Consider the following 20,903-nt stretch of genomic DNA (forward strand, 5'->3'; position numbering starts at 1 on the left):
TTTTAAGAATCTCTGAAATTTTGATAGTATTTTAGAAAGTTGTCAGTAAAAAATTCTGCCTTGGAAATAACTTAGACTTCTTAGTTACCATTGTTCTTTTTAAAATGATTTTTAAAAACTGTTTCTAGTAGTTGATATTTTTTTCTAAAACATGATTAATAATGAAAAATCACAAATTCATAAACAAATTGTTTTAATTCACAGGGCATTTTATTTATGAAGCTGTTACAATTTTAAAATATTAACAGAATTAATTCTATAATAGCTCTTTGAGAATAACAAAGGTTAGTAGGGATATATGGGTAGTCAGCAATGGCTATATACTCTATGTGCCACAGTTGAAAGGTGGCTTTGATTGTCTTGCAATGTTGTATTAACTTGCACTGCTTTCTTTGTATCATATACAGTCAAGTCACTGCTCTCGTCATTTAGGTATTTACTGAGGTTTCAATATTTAGACTTTTAAAATCTTTCATTGCCATAAGCCACTTTAATTAATTCCTTCATCTCAGGAATGGTGATTCTACCACCTTCCTGACATCACAGTGGCATGATTAATTCGTTAATGTTTGTAAAGTGCTTTGAGAATGTAAAGCGCTAAATAAGTGTTAAGCACTTTTGAGTATCACAATCAACCAACGTAATGTTTTATAGTTCAAAATCTCTTGCTACTTCAAATATAGTAATTTAGTTAATGTGAGAGTTCTTATGAAATTGAAACTTTCTCACAAAATTAACAGAAATTTTATAAATTGCAAATATGTAGCAGGGATCAGAGTTATACTGATTTATCTATTTAGTGTTTTAGTTTGTATCCAGTATTAATTTTCATCTTTAACCAAAAACAAGAAACATTTCTTATTTTAATTTTCTACTTTAATTTTATGTATTGTGAATGCTCATACAATAATCTATCATGGAGTCTCCATAATTGTCCTGAATTGTGAATACGGCATCTAATTTCCAAAAGTATTGCTGCTGGCTTTCAAAGGACGTCTGAGGGCTGGAGTTACAATTAATTTATCCTTGTATCTTTACAAAATCTAATAAATGGCTTTGCATTAATAGAAATAAGTGGCAAGAATTTTGTAGTATAGATTTTAGGTACTATGAGATGATTTTTGTATCTAGTAGATGTAATCTAAGAACAACTGAAGAGACTTGATATAATCCAGGTATGTTGACTCTAAGTCCAGTTGTACTGATAATGAAGGTAAGAAACACAAATTCTTTTTCATTTCTTTAAATTCCAGAGGACGTTCATATCTTTGTGCAGAAGTGACACATTACATCAAATTTATTCATCTATATTTAATGTAGAAATGAGGGAATGATAACTAGAAAATAATTACTTGTTATTAAAATAGCAAATAAAGTATTCTTTAAAAATACCATAAACAGATAATGCAAATACATAAAAATACATTGCAGTCTCTGTGATAGCATATAAGTTCACTTTCTTGGGGGAATGTTTAAAGCATATAACGGACAGAATGAAAGAGCAAACAGTTTGTGTAGCCTAGACAGCTTTCTCTTGCTTTTGTAGATCTAAGGACATTTTTTCTCTGTGTTGACGTCAATTTTTTCATGAGAATAATCTGAGAATGGCAAAGGATTTAATTAGGTAACTGACTTTGCAAAAACAAACCACATTTTTTAAAAAGCGCAGATTCCAGAATTCCCACCCATTCTGGGAATTTACTTTTCAGGGTTCCTGAAGATTGTGTAGAGTAATCTTATAGATGAGAACAGTGAGTTTCAACACATTCCTGTAATTTTGCTGGGGCACAAGACTAAGCTGGTGGGCTGCTCATTCAAGTGTACGGGTCATCTCACCACTCTCTTTGTGGGTGACGGATTGAGCATAAGTTTGGGAATTAGGCAGACTTGGCCTGGGGCCAACTTCTGTCTTTGCCACATTTTATTTGTGTGACTTTGTGCACATCAGTTATCTGCATTTCGGTTTTACATTCTTGTACAATGGAGAAGTAAAGCCCGCTTTTCTCGGTTGCTGTAAAGATTACAGATAATGTACCATAAATACACAGTGCAGAGGCTGATGTGCAGTCTGGAGGTCAATAATTGAGGGCTAAATAATATAATTAGCTGGCAGTCCTTTTACACATATTTATCTCAATTAGAAAATGGTGATTATTACCGTACTGTATTATATTAATTATATTAGTATAGTAGCTTACATTAAACAACTCTCTACATTTATTTGTTTAATTTCACTACAATGCTAGGCTGGTGTTTTATTTCTATTTTACAATTGGGAAAACTGATAGATAGAGAGATTAATGGACGTGTGTAACACAATCAAGACTCATGAAAATTAAGTATCCAACCCAAGGCCACAAAGCTTGTACCTAGAGACCTGGACCTCTGTCAAGTTGACTTGTCTTCCCTTTTGCATGTTATGCTACAGCTGTCTGCCGAGATGACTTATTAATTTTACCCTTTAGCAGTGATCCTAAGTATAAGCAAGATAAATCCCTCCAAAAGGGAAAAGTATTAAAAAAAAAAAAATTGAGGGCAGGCCAAGAAGAAAGAAATGTATAAGAATAGAAAGTTCAAAATGTGGTATGTAGGGGTCCTAAATAACCCACATCATTGACACATTCTTTTACATTAATTTCAGGATTTAAAAAAAAACACACACACTATTTCATTACTGTGGAGTAAAATTAATTCCAAAAGAAGGATTTTTTTTTCTTAGTGTGCTATCAGTTAGACAAGATCAGTTTACACCATATCTTCTCTTTGCCACCAATTTTCCTGACTAAAATAAACTCAATATAGTATCTATAACTGACATAGCACTCATTTGTCACTGGTGAATGCACATAATGTCGTCCACTGTGGCAGTGACTTTATCCATGGTTCCTTGGGGGAACCAGAGTATACCACTTTCAGTGCTTGGTGAGCTCATAAAGCTATTTATAATGTGTAACACAACCATTAATAGGTTAAATATTTATAACCATATTTAATAGCTGTGTATCATTGGTATAACAAAAAATACATATAGAAAAAAATGGTTTCTCTTTCAAAGGCAAAACTGATTTCTTGGTCTTTAAATGTACCTTAGAGGGAAATTAGAATAACATTTACACAAAATTCAGGAAGGGTATCCTACCATTTTTGTAGCATATTCTTAATAGCATTATTACTTATGTGAACACTACATATTTTTTTTGAGTTCTATTTTTCTTACCATCTTGTGCCTCTCTGTGGTTAGTTCATGTGGTGTTAGTTTAACTGATACATGTCTCAAAGTTAACCCATATAAAACTGAACACCTGACCCCACCCTTCCACAATGGCTCCACCTGAAATCATCCCTTCCTAGCTGATGGCACATTCCATTCTTTTTGTTGCTCAGGCTACTAACCTTGGAGTCATTCATGCTTCACTTCTGTCTTTCCCTTCTCTTTCTCTTTGGATATTATTAGAAACATGTTCATTAACATAAAATATCTTACAGTTTTAGAAAGTTCACAGATACCTTGAAGCCTAGAAATTTTATGTAATTTAGCTTAAGAACCTCTATCAAATGCCTCTTCCAAGTTTATAATCGCAATGTGTTTCAAGTTTTTACTGTAAAATGATATAAAATAAAATATAATTATTTTCTAATAAATAAATGATACATTAATAGTTGGTTCTTTTAATCAATAGAAATATTACCTTAATTGGCACTTCTCATTTTCTTTCCAAGTATTGGTAATAAGAAAGCCTTGCGTGGAAAATTAGTCATGAAGGTACTTAAGAGTCAGTCAAGGGACTATGGATCTACCTTAACCAATTCTAGAAAACTTGGGTATTCATGGTATGACCAAAGGATAGGGCTTCTGTAGCTCACCAGGTTTTAAAGCTAATTTACAACTGCAATATGAAGAGTGTCACTACCATGTATGCAAGAAAAACATGTGAGAAATTAAAAAAAAAAATTCGCACTGGGAATCGTACTTTGGTAGGTAAATCAACAGCAACCAAGAACATTTTTATTATACAATTTGAAATTGCACTATTATCATATAAACTTTGTTGAGTCTGTAAAACCCTTGCTTGAGATTCTTAGTTCTTGACTTTAGAACTGTGACAGTCTATTTGTTGCTCAATAATTATGCTTATCATTTTAAGTTTTAAGCAATAACAAAGGATCTGGATTTTCTTGGTTATGTCTCTTTTCCATTTCTTTCATAATATTATTTCTTAAGGAATTATGTTTTTATTTTAAGGCTTTAATATTTACCATTTATAAGTGAGTGATTCAGCTTTTAAATCAATGCCCTCAAATTTAAAACAATTAACAATTACAGCATTTCAATTGAAATATTGACTATCAACACTCTGAGAAAGCAGAGGTAAAACTTACTTGCTATGAATAGAACAGATTGAATCTGGACTCTTCTAGATGTATCTATGTGTTCTTATAGCAAAGGTGGGAAGTTCTAAAGAAATTTTAGAAGTAGCACACTTTTGGATTATAACTATCATACTTGGAATTCTAAATTTTGGAATGGTTTATGATTTAAGAGATCACATATTTTATTTACTTATTTATTTTTGAGACAAAGTCTTGCTCTGTTGCCCAGGCTGAAATGCATTGCACAATCATGGCTCACTGCAGCCTCAACTTCCTGAGTTCAAGCGCTCCCAAGACCCCAGCCTCTCAAGTAACTGGGACCATAGGCACATACCAATAGATTTTTAAAAGTCTTATTGAGTTAGGAATATCAAAGAAACTAAAACCATATGTGTTTGTGGAATTATTTTAAGAATAAATAGCAAAGTCAGAATTTGAGAAGTTATTAAGCATATACAATAATATCATTTTATTGCTAAAATGAAAGAAATGTTTTTATTTACTGAAACTAACATTGGTACAAGTTTCTATCATACTATAGCAAACTTTTAGAGTTAGAGGTGATTTTAGGGTTTGCTTCATTATAAATTAAGTACAATAAATATTTAGGAGTACTCAACATTGGGATAAAAAATTCAAAAATATTTTTCATCATTAACTGTGTTAGGAACTATAGTGTATAAGATAAGTATATGATGCTATTTTATTGTGGTCATTATCATACAACATACAGCAAGAGGAATAAACCTTTTGCTACTGCTCTCTTTTTCCACACCGCTGGCCTGGCAGTCATTACTAACTGAAAACTACATACGTATTCTAAAACCTGGGAGTGGTTTCATAATACTTTGAATACATTCCTTAAAATTGTCACTTTCACTTGATCTGAGTTGGCTAATAGGTGAAACTTACCATTCTGTATCCATAGTACAACACATATATCATAGCTTATGATCTTATCTGGCTAAGAATTATATCCTTTTTTGTTGGAAAGATTTGAACAGTGTATCATACAACTTTTTCTCTGGGATTGTCCAGTGCACTGCTGCTAAACATTTCAGCTTTCTCCTTAAACTGGCCCATGTCTCTTGAATAAATACAATAATACATCTTTCATATTTATAGAGAGTACATGGTATAACATACCTAACAACTTTCAGGAAGCCTAATAAATTATCACCAATTATAAAATTCTGAGTATAAGAAGTAATTAATTTAGAAAAGAACACCAACTAATGTTATTTTAAAACATTAAGGGGCTAAGGGCATATTTAGATATACTTTTGGTACCCAATATAGCAGCCTATGTTAATAAATATATATTTTTTTCCTCACTATTACTGATGTAATGTAAAATTCTCCTCTAAAGATCAATATGACATTTGAAAAAAAGAATCCAAGCATAAAAGCATGCATATATTTAGTGTAATATTTGCTTTCCTTAACATGGAGCATAAAAGCCTTTTAGTAACTGATGTAAAATTCTTAAAATAGACTGCATTATCTTCAACCGTATTATCTATTCCCATATGTCATACAATGACAAAGTTTCTACCAGAATACCAGGAAATATACAAAAGGAGTCAGTACGTGGTATTGTTTTCTTCATGGCTTTTGGGAGAGATGCTAAATTTGATTCTGATTTTTAATGTAACATAATCAAAAAGATAAAGATATATTTCAGTTTTTAAAAACATCATAAGTTAGGGTACACTATGTTTTCTCTGATTTCAAACACCATTTAAACATGTGAAGGCTCAGATGTTACATTCCTACTAATATTCATTCATTATTAAACCGTTATTTTCTAGATCCTAATTGTTCTAGATTACAGCAATGAAAATAAAAGCAAAACACATTTCTTGCTGTGGTAGGCAGCCTCTAAAATGGTCCCCAGTGATCTCTGCCTTTTGGTACTCACATCCTTGTCTAATACCCTCCCCTAAGTGTTTGCTGAACCTAATGATCCATTTCGAATGAATATAATACAGGAAAAGTAATGTGATGCCATTCCAAGATTAGATGATGAAAAGACTGCCTTTTTCAAGCTTTCTCCTGCTCTCTTTCTCTCCAGGAGTCCTCCCTCTGAAGAAAACTCTGCCATGTTGTGAGCGGCCTATGGAGAGGCCCATGTGTCCAGCAACTGGCATCTCCGATCAGCACCCAGTGGGAACCTGGTGGGTGCATGCCAATGGCCATCTAAGGGAACTTGGAAGCGTATCTTCTGAGACTTCCCAACTAGATGTATGAGTGAGTTTGGAAGTAGATTCTTCCCCAGTTGAGCCTTGGGTTGACTATGGCCTCTGCTAATACCTTGATTGCAAGATACTTTGAGTCAATGGCACCCAGCTAAGCTGAAACCAAACCTGACCCAGAGAAACTGAGATAATAAATGTTTTAAGCTGCCACATTTTGAGGGTAATTTGATACACAGCCATAAATAATGAATACAGTTGCCCTCATTGTTTCTATTCAGTTGTTTACACCAGACCTAAGGAGACATTTTGGCGTACAGGGGATACAAGAAGAAATGAGAACAGTATGGCAGTTCCTCACAAAATTAAACATAGAATTAACATATGATATAAGAATTTCACTTCTGGGTATCTATATCTAAAATAATTTTAAAAAGTCAGGGACTCAGAGGCCGAGCGGCGAGGCCCAGCTCCTTGGAAGAACAGTAACCTACCCCTGTGGGTCATCCTCGTGCCCTCCCACCTGGCCAAGAAGAAGGCAGCGGAAAAGAAGGAGGCTGCCAAAGCTCGATAGTGGCCCAGGAAAGGACATGAAGAAAATGGAGATGCTGTCACAGAACCACAGGTGGCAGAAATGAGGCCAATGGCAGAGACACCACAGAAGTGGATTTGCTGACCAAGGAGCTAGAGGACTTTGAAATGAAGAAAACTGCTGCTCGAGCTGTCACTGGCATCCTGGCCTCTCATCCCAGCAGTACTGACGTTCACATTATCAACCTCTCACTCACCTTTCTCAGTCAAAAGCTGCCCAGTGACACCAAGCTGGAACTGAATTCAGGCCGTTGTTATGACCTCATTGGCTTAAATGGAATTGGAAAGTCCATGCTGCTCTCTGCTATTGGGAAACGTGAAGTGCCCATCCCTGAGCACATCGACATTTACCATCTGACTTGAGAGATGCTCCCTGATGACAAGACACCCTTGCAGTGTGTGATGGAAGTTGACACAGAGCGGGCCATGCTGGAGAGAGAGGCAGAGCATCTGGTTCTTGAAGATGCGGAGTGTGAGAAGCTCATGGAACTCTACGGGTACCTGGAGAAGCTGGATGCTGATAAGGCAGAGATGAGGGCCTCGCAAATCTTGCACAGACTGGGTTTCGCACCTGCCATGCAGTGCAAAAAGCGAAAAGACTTCAGTGGCGGCTGAAGGATGAGGGCTGCCCTTGCCAGAGCCCTCTTTATTTGGCCCTTCATGCTGCTTCTGGATGAGCCCATCAACTATCTGGACCTAGATGCTTGCATGTGGTTGGAAGAAGAACTAAAAACTTTTAAGAATATCTTGGTCCTTGTCTCCCATTCCCAGGATTTTCTGAATGGTGTCTGTACCAACATCATTCACGCGCACAAGAAACAGAAGTATTATATGGGTAATTATGATCAGTATGTGAAGATGCAGCTAGAGCTGGAGAAGAACCAGATGAAGAGGTTTCACTGGGAGCAAGATCAGATTCCACACATGAAGAACTACATTGGCCATGGCAGTGGCAAGCTGGCCTGGCAGGCTCAGAGCAAGGAGAAGATGCTACAGAAAATGATGGCATCAGGACTGACAGAGAGGATCGTGAGCGACAAGACACTGTCATATGGCAAGATCCCTCCACTCGTCATTATGGTGCAAAATGTGAGCTTCAAGTATACAAAAGATGGGCCTTACATCTACAATAATCTAGAATTTGGAATTGACCTTGACACACGAGTGGCTCTGGTAGGGTCCAACAGAGCACGGAAATCAACTCTTCTGAAGCTGCTAACTGGAGAGCTACTACCCACAGATGGCATGATCTGAAAACACTCTTGTGTCAAGACAGGGCATTACCATCAGCATTTACAAGAGCAGCTGGACTTAGATCTCTTGCCTTTGGAGTACATAAAGTGCTACCCAGAAGTCAGGAAGAAATGAAGAAGATCATTGGGTCATATGGTCTCACTGGGAACCAACAGGTGAGCCTAATCTGGAACTGGTCAGATGAGCAGAAGTGCCAAGTGTGTCTGGTCTGGCTGGCCTGGCCGAACCACCACATGCTCTTCCTGGACAAGTCCACCAATCACCTGGATATTGAGACCATCGACGCCCTGGCAGATGCCATCAATGAGTTTGAGGGTAGTATGCTGCTGGTCAGTCATGGCTTCAGATCCATTCAGCAGTTTGCACAGGAAATTTGTGTGTGTGAGAGGCAGACAATCACCAAGTGGCCTGGAGACATCCTGGCTTACCAGGAGCACCTCAAGTCCAAGCTGGTGGATGAGGAGCCCCAGCTCACCAAGAGGACCCACAATGTGTGAGGCCTCTACCTCGGCTCGGGTCAGGATCTCCATCTAGGAACTAACATCTGCTACCTTGACCAGCTGCTCAGGACAGGACCCTGGGGCTACACTCCTACATTGCTGCAATTTCGCTTCCCCAGCCTCTCCCCTGCCCCTCAACCTTCCTTAACTGCACTCTCTTATCTACAGCTAGACAGTACTTGTCCATTTTTTGTCCTCCTTTCAGTGACATCTGTCCATGTCTGGAATGGTTAGCCATTCGCTCCAGCCTCTTGCTGGTTACCTTACTCTGAATGTGATGCAGTCAGAGGTACCTGCGGATTAGCCCAAGGGCCCAAGCCCCGGATTTGGCTGGTGGAGTAGCTTAGGATCCTCATTTTCTGGGTTTTGGTGATGTTGGAGGAATACCCCCCAATCCACTGCCCCCATTCCTTTTTGCTTCTGGTTTGGAGCTCTGGACCAGGACCTTCGTCCTGGTCAGTTTTTAAATAATTATTTAACAGTGTAACTTTTAGACCTGCATGACATCTACAAAGTGCCCAATAAAGAAAGAGAAAGCCACGGTCCCCCCGCTCCCTCCCAAAAAATAAATAAATCAGGGACTCAAACAGATGTATGTATCTGTGTATGTTTATCACAGTAAAAAAAATAAAATATGTATATACAGGAAAAGAAAGAACTAATGTAAAGGAACACCCTTTACATTACTAAAGTGTGTGTACTCCCACACTTTCCCTAAGCTCAGACAATTGAGGGTAGCTGAGTAAATGTCACAGTTTGGTGAATCGGAATCACAAGAGTAGTCAAGGTGCAAGGTCGATGCTCTTGGTGGTGAAGGGAGGCATTGGTGATGCTTCTCCACCCCACAGAGAATCAAGAAGGGTCAGAGTTGCTTAAATGCACACAATATTAAAATCACATTCAGCAGAAAGAGACGTAGAAAGCAAAGGTAACAGAGCTTCCAAGCCACTGTGGACGTTATAGATAGTCAGGCGAGACGAGGTAATAGAGAACTACAGAGTGTTGTCTGGGAAATGTGGCATAGCCTTGATTGGTCACTGATGTGGTGGCGATGTGTAAGCCCAGAGGTTATTTAGAAATTGCCCTGGTCCACATAATTGGAGGAGCTTATGGGAGTGGGGTGTTTAGGGTTAGGCTGTTCATGGCACTTCACACAAAGCTGAATCTATTCTATCATCCAGCTAGTCAGGAGACAGAATGAGAGGTGAGGATTTAGGGCTGGACTGAGAAAATACATTCAGGCAGAGAACACGTGGATACATTCTTCTGAGTAAATGTATAAGACCTTTGTTTTTACACCTACAGGTAAGATTTAGAGGACAAAGGTAACCAAAAGTGTATCAGGCTGTCAGATGAAACCTCCCTGCTGAGTCCTCCTGCATGGGGAACTAGAATATGAATCTGCCTCGTTGGATCACACAGGAGGCTCAGGGATACCATATCACTCTCTAAGTCTAGGGATGAAAGTCTCTAAGTCCTAGTGTCACTTTTTCAGACTCTAGGTTTTTTGATTTCTTCAACATCGGAATAAAGTGTGAAGGGGACTTAATACAATTGAAAGGTTATATTATGACTTATTTCTCAGGGTTTTTGGTTCCAAAAGTTGCCTTACTCAGTGGTGGTGAATGCAGAAAGAGGCGATGACAGAGTCTAGGAAGAGGCTTCTAACACCGTCCTCACCAGTGGCTCAGTGAAGGCTCAGGGTCACATCAAAACATAGTATTACACTGTTCTGAAGAGTAACAAAGAAGAAAAAAATCTAAGTGGGAGATCACAGTGGCTATGGGACCAAAGGCAGGAGAAGCGTTGTGCCCTCTCTATCAATGACCTGCTTCCTTTTATCATTTACACTTCACATTTGAACGTTATTTATATCTTTGACTACTGACATTTCAATTATGAATAAATATTTGGTTTAGATCATATCAGCTTAATTGTGAAGTGAGGTGGTTCATAAACTTGCTATCTTCATTCTTTTAATATTACTGGGTTATACAGGACACTGCAGTTGATCACAAGGATACACAGATGATTAATTTTAAACTCTTTTTGTTCCCTTCAGCGGTCTGAAATTAAGTGGCAGGAAATAAGCATTTGTCTTGCAACATGATCTCTAGGATAACAGAGTTCTGGCAAGGGTGCAGAGGAGAGGGAGTGCTTGTGAGGGCTAGAAGCCTTCCTAGGAAAGGTAGATGTCTTGAATAATTCCACTCTGTGGAGATACAGGAAAATGTGGGAGCCTGAAGCAGCCAGGCAGATGTTTTAAAACTGCTACAGCCCTGCATATGGATGGGAGAGGGAGGTACAGCCTGACCCTCCTGGTTCTGGAATTCGGGCCGTGATTCCCTATGGATGACGGGGCACTAGTGACAGAAATGAGATGATCAAATGTATGTATTTTTTGGAGTTGAAAATCGTAAAAAGGAATTGTTTAAGGAAAGTCATAAATGATATTAATTTCATGAGTTATGTGAACCCGCTTCCTTCACTTTCTCTCTCTCCCCCAACATTTTGTGAGGTCAACAGTGATTACCCAGATGGCGAGAATTCTCTCCCACCTCACTCCCTATCCACCCCAACCCTAACCTGGAGAGGTAATAGAAGATCATGGTGGAATTAGAATTAAAGAGTTTAAACAAAACAATCAGTTTATTTGTAAACGTTTATTTACTGTCACTGTAATATTATTTTAAAATTATTTTTGGTGATCTTTTTATCTGAGAGACAAAATTGATCATTGTGGTTCTTATATTTCCAAATCAGAAGAAAGTAAAAAAAATACATCCTTCTTTCTTCAGAATTTGAAATTCCCTCTCTTTTTTTGTAGTATCTTCTTCCTTCCTCCTAAATATTATATATGCTATTACTTTTACTTTTAATTACTTTTGAAATGTTATCAAATTAATGGTGATATGCTCAAAGTTTTATTTACGAAAAGGACAACCAGAAAAGAAGTATAAAAATAATATTTCATTCATTATTTCAAATAATTTTTCATAATGAAAACAAAGTTTTGCCTGCTTGGATTCCTTTCTTGAGTATATGCATATATGTGTATCTATGTATATGCGCCGGTTTGGTTCCATTAAATGTGTACTATCCATTGAATTATTATAAAAAATACTTGTATTATGAAATGGAACATAAGACAAGAATTGCTATACCATGAGAATTCTGTACTGTAAAAGCAAAAGTAATATAATTACCAAGGTAAAAATAGCTTGAAATTTTATAGTGTAAGGATTGTTTCATGATGAGCCTGACAAACGTTAGTTACACCTACATATTTCGAATGATTTGATAGAGTGTTCTGTTCTTCTTACTTTGGAATTAGAGCCTGAGAATATTGGGTATGGAAGTTTTAGGAGAATATTTGAAAAGTCCTCCCTAAGATCCAGTAAAGAAATATTTTGCAGTATCAACAAGGAGCCTTAGCAATAGCAAAGCAACAAAAGGAAACAAAACCAAAAATAAGAACAAACTAAAATACTAGGCATATCAGAATTACTTTAAGGCTGCGGTCTAAATTATTTTTTTTTCTATAAGGTAATGTATTTTTCTCGCTGGAAATTATGAGTTATGTAGGACTACTGCTTTCTGTTCCTTTCTATTATGCATTCATTAGACAATGGGTTTTGGAGTGAGTACCATGTACATGTCACTATACATAGGTGCCCTTGTAGAGCTGATAGTTGAATAGAGGACACAGACCAGGAAATAGTAAATTAGAAATGAGATAAGAACTGAAGAGCTTACACTGGATATAGCAATGAGGAAGCTGCCGTGGTAGGAGCTGCTTCTTTAAAATATTAGTTATTGTGATGACTTGAAGAAGAAAGAGAGGTGGATTTTGGAGACAGACTACAGACATTTTCATTAAGTTCTGCTGTGAAGGTTGAAGGTGAATGGAGTGTGATATGGTTTGGTTCTGTATCTCTGTCCAAATCTCATCTTGAATTGTAATCCCCACATGTCGAGAGGGAACCTGGTGGGAGGTGTTTGGAACATGGGGACCGTTTCACCCATGCCGTTCTCAGGATAGCACGTGAGTTCTCACGAGAGCTGATGGCTCTAGAAGTGTTTGGCAGTTCCCCCTTCACTCTCTCTCTCTCTCCCCCCACCTTGTGAAGAAGGTGCCTGCTTCTGCTTCGCCTCTACTATGATTGTAAGTTTTCTGAGGCCTCTCCAGTCCTATGGAACTTTGAGTCAAATAAACCTTTTGTTTATAAATTTCACAGTATCAGGTTGTATCATTATAGCAGTGTCAAAATGGACTAATACAGGGCTTAAGGGTGAAGGGAAGACTTATACTTCAAGTTCACATGCTAAACAGGAAATCAGGGTAAAGAGAGGGGTTGAAGATACAGGAGGAACAGTCACAATATACAGTAATATACTTAGGTGTGGAAATAGGTGAAACCCATGGACTTGTAAGGATAGGAATTATATACAATTTGAACTTCAAGTAAAGAATGGATTGAGCATCCTTTAAAGTTCCATTTGAGGTAAGACTAGTTGAGGCAGAAGGCAGGCTTTTCTCACCATGTTATTTGCTTCTCTACCCAGTTTTCTGTAATGTGGAATTTGGGGAAGCAAAAATAGCTAAGCCAGGGGCCATTTTTATCACAGACTTTAATAAAGGGTATCACAGCTGGATAACTACTTAAAAAGCAAAAACAATATATTGGGATAAGAACAGTAAGGAGTTCTTAAGAGGCTTCATATACTTCCAATGATTTTGGTGAAATTTAAAAAAGGTGCAATGATACCTTTGTGGATTAATACAATTTTACAATGTTAATCTGAATATGTTTTTCTATGTTGTGTTTTCCTTTTTCTTTTGTCTGTTTAGGAGGCATTTTTCCACTGTAGACTCCAAACCAGGTATGGACAGAATGCAAAGGATACTCCAAGTCTATCTGGATTTTGTTTTCTGAAAGCTGAAGTCAAGAAGAATTTGAAGAAACAATGGAAGAGTTAAAAAAAAAAAAAATGGTTCAAGCCTATACACAAAATGTGTTGAACACATTGTAGGGAGAGGGGTGTTTCCCTTCCACACTGGAAACATTTCCACAGGCTTTAGAAGTTTGGGGAAGGAGCTGAGGCAGAAATTTCAAGGTACTGAGATTTGCAACAATCTACTCTCTGTGTCAATTAGCATTGCTGGAGAGTTTGCAAGATCCAAGGGTAGAATGACTTGCAGGCTGCCTTGGCAGGAGGATCAAGAACAGCATCGGCCGGGCTCGGTGGCTCACGCCTGTAATCCCAGCACTTTGGGAGGCCGAGGGGTGCGGAGTACGAGGTCAGGAGATCGAGACCATCCTGGCTAACATGGTGAAACCCCATCTCTACTAAAAATACAAAAAATTAGCTGGGTGTGGTGGTGGGTGCCTGTAGTCCCAGCTACTCGGGAGGCTGAGGCAGGAGAATGGCAGGAACCCGGGAGGCGGAGCTTGCAGTGAGTCAAGATTGTGCCACTGCACTCCAGCCTGGGCAACAGAGCGAGACTCCGTCTCAAAAAAAAAAAAAAAAAAAAAAGGCAGCATTAACAAAGTTTCCTATGGTCCCTAAACATGGCTTAGAAGCAGCAGAACTATCAGATCTGGCTGGGCCATGCAGCAGAAACGAGGGCTAGCTCAACAGAAATCTGTGACCAGATGCCCATACCTCCTTAAATGACTTGGTACTAATTTGTTTCAAAGTCACTAGCTGAGTTTTGCTCAGTGCGATCTTAGAGTTTCAGAATGGAGATTTACTTCGGTGAGTTTTGAAGGAAGAGGAGGGCAAGCGCCACGGAGAGACATACACATAGAGACGTGGAGAATCAAAACCGTATGGAGGCCGCTCTCCCAAAAACTTTGTAAATCTTTAACCAGTACATTTATACTGACAGTTTTTACTTTGGACTCACTTTAGTATTGATTTATGATTCACTAGCCCAGAAAGTAACCCATCCTTAAGATACATGACCAACTTTCTAGGTACTGGCTGCTAAACAGATGAGTCCATGCAGCTTCCTTATAAAGAATTTAAAAACTGAAAGAAAAAAAAAAAAAAACAACAACAAAAAACCCTGAGAATGTCTGTATATAGTAAGCTGCAATAAAAAAGGATCAGTATTAGGTTATTGTTTATTTCAGTGTTAAGGTAAAAGAACCCAGTTATAATAAATGTTTTCATATGTTTCTTCATCATTCTCACCACAAATATATGAGAAGAATGATGCTTAAAAGGTATGGAACTTTCTGAGGTAAGGCAACTAGTAATCGTAGAGTTGGTTTTTGAATACAGATTTCTCTCTTTCTTTCTCTGTTCTTTCTCCCCCTTGTTTCCACTAGTGATTCTACCTTCTTTCTACAGCAGCAATATTTATTTTAACAAATGTACATAATTTATAGACCATGCTAATTTTTTTGTCTTTGAAGTAGTAACTTTGTGTGAATATTCCAATAATATTACTTTTTACAAAACAAATTTGGAGCACCCTTCAACATTTGCCTTCAAAGGCAGGTTATGAGGCCTGGAAGAAGAGTTTTATTTCATGTTTTCTCACATCGTACGTGTCTAAAATCGACAATGAATTGGTTACTGACAATAAGCATGAAGTTTAGTATTGGATAACTAGTAGATAATTTAAAAACATTCTCAATGGATAAAAGATATCACATCTCCATTGACTTTAGGGAAAAAAGTATGTTAAGAGCTCTTAAGACTAAGAAAACGACTTGAAGTGTGATATCATAGCATTCCAGAACTGAAACAGATCTTTGTCCATCTTCCTTTTTCAGCCCAAAGATACTTTCAAGTGGTTTAAAGATAACATACAGATTATCACATTAGAAACACAAAGTTATTCAAGAAAATGTTCACCAAAAATTTTTTTTTCTGTCTTTACACATTCATTAGACATTTAATTCCAAGAAGGAGATTTAATATCTACCACTAGAGCGAATGAAACAGTGAAGACGGATTTCTGCTTAATCCCCCTGAAATAAAGAAAGCTAATTTTTAAGGCTTAATGTAACAATGAAGATTAAGAGTTTCACAAAATCCAGGTGGATAAACAATATCGATATTATATCCTTAAAAGTATTCACTTTCCCTAAACGTGTTTTAATTTTATTTAAAAATATAGATAAGGATTTAAATACTCTGGATTTTAATCATTGTTCTTTACTATTATTTTTATGATGGAGAAATATTGCCTGTGTTATACTGTCCTATAACTGAGTTAAGCGCCTGTTCGTAATGTCTGTCCAACAACTTCATAATAAATAGTTTAAAAATTTTGACAGTTGTTCATAGTAAAACTTCAATTTTCTTTTAACTAAAGACATTTTACTGGATCAGTAAAACTAAAGATTATTTTTTGCCACATGTAAAAATCTATGTTGTGGGAATAGTATTATTGATTTGCTGGGTAAAATATATTATAACAAAAAATTGCTTTGAACAATAAATGTAAATCTTTTTCTCTTTTAAAAATGTATATTAAATCAAATGTTTGAGTCATGAAAACCTGTTATTATTTTATCCCACGAGATAAATTGGTCTCAAATATCTTCACAACATTTATTATGTATTGCCTAGAATTAAATATATATTTAAAAAGTTAATTATAAAAAATATATTGCTAAATGATTTATTTAATTAGCCTAACGAAGAAAATATTCTTCAATAAAGGACTCTTCCTTTAAATAGCCCTTTAAGATTGAGACCATGCTGGCTAACACGGTGGAATCCCGTCTTTACTAAAAATACAAAAAATTAGCTGGGCATGGTGGCGGGCGCCTGTAGTCCCAGCTACTCGGGAGATTGAGGCAGGAGAATGACATGAACCCGGGAGGTGGAGCTTGCAGTGAGCCTAAATCGCGCCACTGCACTCCAGCGTGGGCGACTGAGTGAGACTCCGTATCAAAAAAAAAAAAAAAAGTATAAATGGCCCTTTAAATGACACATGGGTTTTTAGTTTTTAATACCCTTTTCCCCAAATGTGCAAATTTTCTGAGGCAACACTATTTTACAAGTATGTTGATTATTATATTATTTGAATAGATTGTAGCTTTCTGGGGCCAGAAAGTACATCTCATTCATCCTAGTATTTCTAGCTCTTAGTAGAATTCTTAGAACTTGGCTTATTTAACCAATCTGTTGAATAAATTGATGAATGATATGTTTTTCCATGTAAAGCATCTTTAGAACAGCTACAGCTTTTAAAATTATTGTGTTTTTATTGCTCAAATAGAAACAGTTTTGAGTTTCCTAATGCAAGTCCAATCGTTTTAAAATATATTAGCAGTTAAAAAATAAATCAAGAAGTTATTTATTGGCTACTCATATAAAAATCAAATACAAGTTACAATAGCTAAAAATTTTATCTACTTGAGGAGATATTGAATACTGACAATGATTAGTAAAGATAAACTCGTTTAAATTTCTTAAACCCTTGAAACAAGGCATGAAATTTAGGTTTCATGAGGTAAGCAATAAAATCTATTTTAAATTTTTTTTTTTTTTTTTTTTTTTTTTTTTGCTACTGGGTCTTGTTCTATTACCGAGACTGGAGGGCAGTGGCATGATCATAGTTCACAGCAGTCTTTAGCTCCTGTGCTCAAGTGATTCCCCGTTCACCCTCCTGAGTAGCTGGGACTAACAGTGTTTTTGTTTTTGTTTTACAGGGTCTCACTATGTTGCCCAGGATGTTCCCAAACTCTTGGCCTCAAGCGATCCTCTGCCTCAGTCTCCTAAAGTGTTGAGACTCCAAGCATGAGCCATCATACTGGGCAATTTTAGGTCTTAATCAAGGGTTTAACTATGATAAACTCGGGATTTAGAATAAATGGATCTCACTCCATTGTAAGAAACCACTGAACGATAAAGTTAAAGACGGGGGAATCAGCTGAGAGGCTGTTGCTGTAATTTAGTGTGAGCTGGAGAGCTGTATAGTAGAAATGTGAATATAGAGAGATGTAAATAGAAGATATTTAGCAGAAAGTATTGATGAGACTAAGTATAGGCAAAGGAGACGTTGAATTCAAAATTTTAACCTGATCTGACTGACAAAATGGTGGCATAATCTTGAACAATTAAGGCATGAGGGAGAGGAACTTGGAAAATTTGATGACTTGTTTTAATCTCATTAAATTTGAAATGACAGTAAAGAATCAAAACATGCGATGAAAATATTTTTCAAAAATCAGGCTATTTAGAAGTGTGAATGATAATGCAGAGCTAAATATATATTTTTGAACATAACAATGTAGCAGTAATTGAATTTATGCCAGAGTAGCTTGCTGGAGGATTATGTTAAGGTGGAAGAACAGTCACACTGAACTCTACAAATTGAAAATGAGAGTGGGAAATAAGCTGCCTGAGAATAAATAAAGGAAATTCAAAGAAGGAAGAAGAAACTAGATTAAAGTAGGAGATGCAGAGAGTAAAGAGAGTTTCAAGAAAGAGATACAACTATGGTTATGATGTGCAAGAACCCATACTTATTATCAGCTCAGGAAAGCAGATTCTTAAGTTTTCAGGAATTTTATGCATCAGTTTTTAAGCACAGCAATTAAGTAAATTAAATTATATAGGTTTCCAAGTAAATAAAATATGTTAATAACTAAGTTAATAAATACTCAAAAGCTCATCAATTTCTAATTATTTTACTACCTTTTCCGATTATCCATACTCCTTAGGTTATTTCTACATGTTATTTATGATGTGGAAATACTAGATAATGGTGTTTTATTTCCCGTCTCTTTCTAATTTCACATACGATGATGTTACATTGCTAACTTAAACTTAGTAATGGTGAAAATATTTGCACCATGAAAATGGCACGTGCTAAAAATCAGCCCCGATTTGTGGTTGTGTTAATTATCTAAGTAAAGAGGTGACAAATTGTAGTCCTTGGGCAAAATCCAGCTCATTTCTTGTTTTTGTACATAAAATTTTGTTGGAAGACAGACACACCCATTTGTTTACATTGTACGTAGATACTTTTAGATTACAAAGGCAGAAAGAAGTAGTTGTGACAGAGACTACCTATCCCATAAAGCCTCAATATTCACTATCTGACTGTAGAAAAATTTCTCTACTCTTGACCTCACAAAAGAAAGTGGTGGAAAACATATGAATAATGCAGATTAAATTTTCAAGTGTGCTCTGTGTACAGGTGTTACATTATGAAGACCATAACATTTGAGGAAGTTTTTTTTTTAGTATTTGAAAGCTATTACCTGATTCAGCAAATGTTGCTCACACCATTGACAGATATGTATAAAGTTTTGACTTCTGACATATCTCTGTTTTGTTATTTTTGTTGTATTCAGTAACATAAGTAAAAATGTCAACTGATACCTACCGTAGAAATGAACTCATCTGTCAATTTCAAATATAGATTGACTGTGGATACAAGAGTTTAGAAAGAATCCACAAAAATATTCTGTGAGAACTAACTGGCTACATGAAATTTTCAGTAAAGAATATGATATATTTTATTACTAATTATAAATTGTATAACACATATCATTCATGTCAGTAAATTTATAATAAACTTAGTAACATATATACATACATTTCTTTGTATTTAGAGAGCAGGTTGTTAACCAGCACATTATTACACCACAGTTTCACAACTAATGAAGCTTTGAAAAAAGATAAAAATGGAAAAGGTTGTTACATTTAATAAGTACTAGAATGCTTGTCATTTGGAAAACTATCAATCAGTTAAAAAATTCTCAGAGCAATTAACTCACATGTTTAATCATTTTTTCTTTCATTCATTTAATAGATGTTTAATCAATTACTTGCTATATTAGTCTATTCTCACATTGCTATAAAGAAATACCCCAGACTGAGTAATTTATAAAGAAAAGTGGTTGGGCTCATGGTTCTGCAGGCTGTAAAGGCAATATAATGGCTCCTGCTTCTGGGGATACCTCAGGAGGCTTCCAGTCATGGTGGAAGACAAATGGGGAGTGACATCTCTTACACGGAGGGATAAGAAACAAGAGCGAGGGTGGAGGTGACACATATTTTAAACTGCCAGTTCTTGTGAGAACTCACTCACTATCATGAGGATAGCACCAAGTGGATGGTGCTGTACCATTCATGAGAAACGCCTTCACGAGCCAATCACCTCCAGCTAGGCTCCACCTCCAACACTGGGGAGGACAATTTGAGATGAGAATTTGGGCAGGGACGCAGATCCAAACCATGTTACTTGCTATCTACTAAGCATGATGCTAAGTGATAGATACACTTTGAAGAATTCAGTAGAAACACAGCTTGTATTTTAGAGCTTATAATTTGACATAGAATGCCAATGATACAGGAGTAAATACATAAACAAACATACAGTTACAAAATTATATGAACAGACTATAGAGTCAGTGGATAATAGAGCTGAGTTGGAACTGACCTTTTTGGTCAGTGTATCTGGGAAGGCCTCTCTGAGTAAGCACTGTTTCAGCTGCGGCAGAGACTCGGGCTAGGGGTATTGTGCCTGGCCAAAGGAAAAGTCTGTACAAACATCCTGAGGATCTAATTTTTTAAAAATTATTCTTTTGCAATAAAAAGGTAACCACTTTCAACTGCTTCATTAATTGCAAAAGAAACTACATTTTATATATTATTTGGGATATAGGCAGTTACTTTCCTCTAAAAACCTCAAAGTTCATCATGTGTGGAAGTTAATTTCCCAAGTTTCCTTGTAAAACTAGTGTGGCATTCTCTGTATGTTTACATATGACCTTCATTAGGGTTAAGAATTTCTTCATTTAGATTTTGGCTTTATAGAACGCTAATATTGGGTTTCCCAGTACTTTATGTCAAAGGAGGATAATTCTTTTTCTTTCTTCACTTATGTGTGCCTGAATCTCTAAGTGATACTTAGGCTCAGCAGGCATTTACACTCTTATCCTATCTGAATTTATTTCCCTTAATTCATCAAACCTTAAGAACCAGTATATGGCTTGTTCTTTAGTGTCTTAAA

At 36.6% G+C, this 20,903-nt stretch overlaps 1 pseudogene; it reads left to right on the forward strand.

Annotated features, from left to right (window-relative positions):
• Positions 1-6,999: 6,999 nt before the first annotated feature.
• LOC119625709 (ATP-binding cassette sub-family F member 2 pseudogene) lies at positions 7,000-9,217 on the forward strand (annotated as a pseudogene).
• The last annotated feature ends 11,686 nt before the right edge of the window (positions 9,218-20,903 follow it).

This window comes from Chlorocebus sabaeus, chromosome 22, assembly GCF_047675955.1.
Source record: "Chlorocebus sabaeus isolate Y175 chromosome 22, mChlSab1.0.hap1, whole genome shotgun sequence".
NCBI classification, from domain to species: Eukaryota; Metazoa; Chordata; class Mammalia; order Primates; family Cercopithecidae; genus Chlorocebus; species Chlorocebus sabaeus.